Below are 7,570 nucleotides of genomic sequence, written 5' to 3'. Positions count from 1 at the left end.
GGAGTACACCAGTATCCATGGATGAGCACATGCCATCGGCAGAAGAGGATGGTCATGCTCCTCTCAACCAGATAGCACCTATGGGGGTGGGGCAGGGGGGTGTGGCAGGAAAAAAGCTCCCTTTCCTTTTTAATGGCTGTGTGGTACTCCTTTGGATGCTTTACCATAATGCGTTTGCTGAACATTTAGGCCATTCCCAATTTTTGCTTTTACAAGTGGTATAGGAATGAATATTAGGATTACTCTTGAGTGAAATTTCAGTGCTGTGGCTCCTACTGAGGGGCATTTATGAGAACTGGTTGTTATATGTGTTGTCAGAGTACCATTGAAGGTATCTGTTGCCCAACATATCTTCAGGTCATATTTAGGTAGATCCGTGGGATTCCTCCCAAGTTTCAGTACTAAGGTAAAGTGGTGAGTCTCCTGAGAATTTCCATTTTTCTTTCATCTTTTAGACACTGAGGCTCATATATTTGATTATAGTTCACTTTTTGCTTTGGACACTAGTGATCTCAGAGCCAAATTTATGGGCCATTTTAGCAACTGTACAGGACTACTTTTTACATATTTATGGATGCTACTCTAACTTTTGGTTTCATTATTATTTTCCCCTCCCTTTATAGTCCCTTCAATTCCCAAAGCTAAATTTGTTTTATCTCCTTGACATTGCACACATTTTTGTAAGCCATCTCCAGTTCTCTGTGTTATGAAGTGAGATACAAATAAACACATCCATACATAAATGTATCCAACTACCCATAAATAAAATACAAATTGAATCAGGTACCCACATGCAGACTTGACCTCTCTAATCCGTGACCTATTTAGAGTAATGCACCAGCTCTTCCTTCTCTCACCCTCCCTCCCCCCACAGCCCTGTGTAGGGTCTCCTAGCAGCCCCTCTTCAGCTACCTCTTAGCTGAGAAGCCTCACTTTCTGGTTGCTCCAGGAGACTGTCTAGTCCATCAAAATGCTTCCAGCACTCCTGAAAAGGAAGGGCACCCAACTATGCCCCAGAGAAAAGCTGAGAAGAAAGTCTGACCTGGATTCTCACACTCTGCAAAACCTTTGCCTGAAACAGGGGCAGAGGAGGGGAAGCAGGAGGGGAAGCAAGAGGGGAGAATTCTTGGCAATGGCACCCCACCGAGCAGAGCTACCAGGCTCTTGGGTCCTGTAATTGCAGCCACTCTCATGCCATTTACTCTGCTGAGAGCCAACTCGCCTTCACCCACCCACCAGTGTTCTTTTACTGCAATGTGAGAAAGCAATTTGCATGCAACCAGCAGGATTAAGTAAAATAGATGAAGGAAACCTGCTTTCTCATCTCAGGAACCCTTTCATCTTGCACGAGGCTGCTGTGCAGATAGTGGTTGTAACAATTTTATTTTCATATGGCCCCTGCTGGCTGAAGTTTCAGATTTGTGGTTTATCTGCCTCAAAGACCTTGGATGAGTGAACAGCTAGGGCCATGGCAGTCTGAGGGTTCAACACACTTGAATCCTGCTCAGTGGCCTCTAGCTCTTGCCCTGGGCACTGTTTTAAATCAGATGAAGGGAGGAAGGAGACTATTTGCAGAGCCTGAGGTGAGCATGGGATACCTAGGGCATTGCCTGAGCAGTGCTATGGAAAATGGGATTCAGGACTCTGCAAAGAATAGAGTGTTGCTCTCTCCCTGGGGCTGAGCAGGGAGATGAAATCTGTCAAAAGTCTTTTTCAGAGCTGAGTGTGACCTTTCAGATCCTTAGTGTCTTTACCTGCAAAATGGGCATTTACTATTGCTGAGCTTACGGAGTTGTGAAATAACACTATTATTGTGTAAATAATAATAGCTAGTGCCAGTCATCATTCTAGGTGCTTTCCATATAATAACTCATTTAATCCTTATGATATCTTTAAAGGATATTATTAGCCCCCATTTTACAGAGAAGTTCAAAAAGGTTGAGCAATTTGTTCAAGTTCACAAAGCTAGTTAGTGACAGAACTGGGATTTGAAACCAAGTAATCTGGTCCAAGAGTCTGTGTCCTTAAGCAGAGCTTCATGCAGTGCCTGGCAACTAGGAGGCACTTCCCAGAGGTAAATTCTTGTCACTGGTATCTGAGGCACTGCACTGGTTTCCTGGCCTGGACTGGGAGATGAGCTCTCATGTCCCAGAAAGGCTGATTCTCTGGCAGCTCCCACCCTCCCATTCCCAGGTTGAGTGCTCTTCTTGGCACTTGGTACTACCCAGGCACCTACCTCCATTGAAGCACTTGCGTTTGGCTTATAATTTTCTTTTTATATCCTTGTCTTCCCAGCAGGTCTGCTAGCAGATTCTTCATTCCCATATTATCAGCACTTAACATAGTTCTTGGTATATAATAATTGCTTAGTGTTTCTTTAAAGATTGTTTCTTCTTAATTTGGGGCTGGAGCCACTCTGTTCCCCCAGCACTCTGAACCTATGACTGAGTGATCACCAACCTTTCCTCTGGGTGGCCTGGCCAGAACATGAGATGTCACTTGCTAATCTGTTCTTTTCTGCTCGTGTCTCAAGCAGGATGCTTTGGGAACCCTTTAAAAAGATCTTTGTAATTGGTATCCTTTTTTTTTTTTTTTTTTTTTTTAAAGGAAAGACAGAGAGAAGGAAGGAAGGATAGAAGGAAGGAAGGAAGGAAGGATAGAAGGAAGGAAGGAAGGAAGAAAGGGAAACATCTTTAAACATTTTCTTGTTTTTTTTATTGTATTCTGTTTCTCCGTTTTTGTTACATGGGCTGGGGCCGGGAATCGAACCGAGGTCCTCCAGCATAGCAGGCAAGCACTTTGCCCGCTGAGCCACCGCGGCCCGCCCGGTATCCTTTTTTTTTCCAGCTTTAAAAATAGGAATTTGAAACTGAAAAGAAAGTCCGCCATAATACTACTATTCAAAATGTGGTTTGTGACAGATACTTGAACACTAATATGTATTGCAGCATTATTCACAATAGCCAAAAGGTGGAAAAAACCCAAGTGCCCATCAGGAGATGAATGGATAAACAAAATGTGGGATATATATATATAATGGAATTTTAAAATTTTTGTTTAGAGAAGTTATAGGTTTACAGAAAAATCAAGCATAAAATATAGAGTTCCCTTCTCGACCAAAGGGGGAAGAGTGAAATGAGACTAAGTGTCAATGGCTGAGAGATTCCAAACAGAGTCGAGAGGTTATCCTGAAGGTTACTCTTATGCATTAAGTAGATATCACCTTGTTGTTCAAGATGTAGTGGAGAGACTGGAGGGAACTGCCTGAAAATGTGGAGCTGTGTTCCAGTAACCATGTTTCTTGATGATGATTGAACAATGATATAGCTTTCACAATGAGACTCTGTGAGTGTGAAAACCTTGTGTCTGATGCTCCTTTTAGCTACTATATCAACAGAAGGGTAGAACATATGGAATAAAAATAAATAATAGGGGAACAAATGTTAAAATAAATTTAGTTTGAAATGCTAGTGGTAAATGAAAGCGAGGGGTAAGAGGTATGGTATGTATAATCTTTTTTTTCTCTATTATCGTTTTATTTCTTTTTCTGTTGTCTTTTTATTTCTTTTTCTAAATCGATGCAAATGTTCTAAGAAATGATGAATATGCAACTATGTGATATTAAGAATTACTGATTGTATATGTAGAATGGAATGATATCTTAATGTTTTGTTAATTTTTTTAATTAATAAAAAAAGTTTAAAAATATAGAATTCCATATACTACCATATTATTAATATATTGCAATAGTGTGATACATTTGCTGCAATTGATAAAAGAACATTTTTATAATTATACTATTAGCTATAGTTCATGGTTTACTCTAAAGTTCACTAAGTGTGTTATATGGTCCTATAGACATTTTTAAAGTTTTTATTCTACTAACTGTGTAAAAACTAGAAGTTTCCCTTTTAACCACATTCAAAAATATAATTCAGTGCTGTTAATTATGTTCACAATTTTGTGCTACCATCATCACCATCCCGTACAAAACTTTTCCATTACCCCAAAGAGAGACTCTACAGTTTGAGTCTTAATTCCCCATACCCTACCCCCACCCTGGCCCTATATTTTAGTAACCTGTATTCTAGCTTCTGACTCAGTGAATTTGCTTATTCTAATTATTTCATATTGGTGAGATCATACAATATTTGTCCATTTCAGGCTTATTTCACTCAACCTGTTCTCTTCAAGTTTCATCTATGTTGTTGCCTATAGCAGATTTCATTCCTTTTTATAGCTGAATAATATTCCATTGCGTATATATGCCACATTTTGTTTATCCAGTCATAGATTGATGGACACTTGGCTTACTTCCCATCTTTTGGCAATTGTGAGTAAAACCACTATGAACATCAGTGTACAAATATGTGTTCGAGTCCCTATTTTCAATTCTTTTGGGTATATACCTGGATTGCCATATCATATGGTAACTTTAAATTTAACTTTCTGAGGAACCACCAAACTGTCTTCCATAATGACCGCACCATTTTACATTCCTGCCAATAATGAATTTGCTGTGCCTGTTTCTCCACATTCTCTCCAAGATCGTAATTTTCTTTTCTTTTTTTTAAAATATTAGCCATCCTAGTGGCTGTGAAATGGTATCTCACTGTGGTTTGTATTTGCCTTTCCCTTGTGGCTAATAATTTTGAGCATCTTTTCATGAAAATTCAGATACATGGATGAACCTTGGAGACATCATGTTGAGTGAAATAAGCCAGACACAAAAGGTCAAATATCGTATGAGCTCACTTACATGAAATACATAAAATAAGCAAGTTCATAGAGACAGAAAATAGACTACAGGTTACCAGGGGCCAGGTAAAGGAGGGGTTATTGCTCGATGGGTTTGTAGTTTCAGTTTGAGGTAATAAAAATTTTGAGTAATGGATGGTGGTGATGGTAGCACAACATTGTGCATGTAATTAATGCTACTGAAGTACATGCTTGAAAATGGTTAAAATGGAGAATTTTCTGTTTTATATATGTCACCACAATTAAAAAACAAACAAACTGGTTCTTGTACAACAGTTCTGGCATCACCTGGGAATATGTTAGAAGTTCGGAATCCCTGGCCTCGCCCTAGACCTGCTAAATCAGAATCTGAATTTTAACAAGATCCCACTGACTTAGAGTCCTGTTAAAGTTTGAAAAGAGCTGGCAGCAACTACCCTCCCCCCTACCCTCAGCTAAGATAACAAGTGTAACCTATTTTGTGTGTTTTTAAAGTGTAATCTTCTAACCTCCTTCAATAATTACCTGCAATTTTCCAACCTTGTCTAAAACCAAAATCCTTGTCAATGTTATTCAGTAGGAAGCTAATAAAGATGTCATTATCTTGTCTCTTTGCTTCCACTCTTGCCCCCCACCCCCAACCCATTCTCCCATAGCAGCCAGGGCGATCTTTTAAAAATACAAATCAGATCCTGTCACTCTCCTGCTTAGAACCCTGCGGTGCCTTCCCATTGCATATACCCCAGTCTCCTCACCATGCTTCCCGCCCACCCTCCCTTTCCTGCTCTACTCTCCAGCTTCACTGAATTTCTCCCAGTGTCCAGAACAGGTCAAGTGCTTCTCCAGCATCTGGGTCTTTGCAATTACTGTTCCTGTGCCTGGAATGCTCTTTCCTCTTTCTTCCCCTGGATGATTCCTTTTCAGGTCTCAGCTTATATGTCACCTCCTCAGAGATGGGTGAAGAAATGACCACCATGTGTAAAGTGGGCCTTCATCAGCTATTCTCTATCCCAGAACCTATGTCTGGCCTTCAGAGCTCTTATCACCAGCTATAGGTATTGCATATTTTTTGTTTACCTGCTTAATGACTGTCTCCCCCATAAGAATGTGAGCTCCATGAAGGTAGGGACCATCCTGTCTTGCACTCCACTGTAGCCACAAAACCTAGCATTGTGCCTTGTTCACAATAGGCTAATACCCAGTATTTGTTCAATTAATGCCTACTTTCTATAGATCATGCATATCAATCTCATCTTTTTTTTTTTGGCTGGGCGTACTTTATTGATTGTACATGACAAGATAGGGCTCTCAGCCCCTCCCCTTCTTTATAGCTTCTGGGATGGAAGCTGTGGAGGATGGGCAATTCTCAGTACTGAGGGATCAAGTTGGGGCCAGCACTCCCCAGCAACTGACAGCCTCTTCTCCTCTCATGCTGTCACTGCAACTGGTGGTCCGGGGGCTCTTACTCCTTGGATCCCATGTAGACCATAATGTCCACCACCTGTTGCTATAGCTAGATTCATCATCATACCAGGAAATGAGCTTAACAAAGTGGTTGTTGAGGGCAATGCTAGTCCCAGCATCGAAAGTGGAAGAGTGGGTGTCACTGTTGAAGTTGCAGGAGATATCTGGTCCTCAGTGTAGCCCAGGATGCTCTTTGGGGGACCCTCTCACACCTGCTTCACCACCTTCTTGATGTCATTGTACTTGACCACTTTATCCAGTCAGCAGGTCAAATCCTCAATGGACATATTGTGGGTGGAGACACAGAAAGCTATGCCAGTGAACTTCCCATTCAATTTTGGGATGATCTTGCCCACTGCCTTGGCACTGCAGGTAGATGCAGGGATAATATTCTGGGCAGCCTCACAGCCGTCATGCCACATTTTCCCTGAGGGGTCATCCACAGTCTCCTGGGTAGCAGTGATGGTGTGAACGGTGGTCATGAGTCCCTCCACGATGCCAAAGTTGTCATGGATGACCTTGACCGGGGAAGCAGGCAGTTGGTGGTGCAGGAAGCATTGCTGATGATCTTGAGGGAGTTGGCACATTTCTCATGGTTCATGCCCATCACAAACATGGGGCGCAATGACCAGAGGGACAGAGATGATGGCTCTTTGGGGGCCACCCTTCAAGTGAGCCAAGCCTTCTCCATGGTTGTGAAGACACCAAAGTGGACTGCACAACATATGCAGCAGCAGCATCACCCTATTTGATCTTGGTGGGATCACGCTCCTGGAATATGGTAATGGGATTCCCATTGATGACCAGCTTCCCATTCTCAACCTTGACGGTGCTTTGAACTTGCTATGGGTGGAATCATACCGGAACATGTAGACCATGTAGTCAATGAAGGGGTCGTTGATGGCAAAAACCTGCACTTTGTCAGAGTTTGCAGCAGCCCTGGTGACCAGGTGCCCAATGCGGCCAAATTCATTTATTCTGACCTTCACCATTGTACCTCAGAGCTGTGGCTGGCACTACATGAAAAGATGAGGCTGTCTGTTAAGTGGGGAGGAACAGAGGTAGCCAATCTTATCTTTTAAAAATCAGCTTTTTTAAATTCTAAAAGTAATGGATGTAAGTATAAAAAAAAAAATGAAAACTTTCCCAGGAGGGGATGAAATCTTCACCTCCCCCCAAACCCAAGGGTCACCACTGATAGCAACTTCTTTTGTCTCCCTCCAAAATTGTACAGCCCTTACAAAGACTCGAATAAGAAAATGCTATCAGTATTAATTCTATTCTGCCTTTTTTTTTTTTAACTGAACAGTACATCTTTCTGAGAACATCAGATTTAGCTCATTATTCCTCCAGCTGCATAGGATTACAC

The 7,570-nt window shown here is 41.6% G+C and overlaps 1 pseudogene; it reads right to left on the bottom strand.

The window, feature by feature from the left end:
- Positions 1-6,419: 6,419 nt before the first annotated feature.
- LOC143689576 (glyceraldehyde-3-phosphate dehydrogenase pseudogene) lies at positions 6,420-7,193 on the bottom strand (annotated as a pseudogene).
- Positions 7,194-7,570: the final 377 nt, after the last annotated feature.

The sequence above is a fragment of the Tamandua tetradactyla genome, chromosome 7 (assembly GCF_023851605.1).
Source record: "Tamandua tetradactyla isolate mTamTet1 chromosome 7, mTamTet1.pri, whole genome shotgun sequence".
Classification (NCBI taxonomy): domain Eukaryota; kingdom Metazoa; phylum Chordata; class Mammalia; order Pilosa; family Myrmecophagidae; genus Tamandua; species Tamandua tetradactyla.
This window is presented reverse-complemented; position numbering and strand designations above follow the sequence as displayed.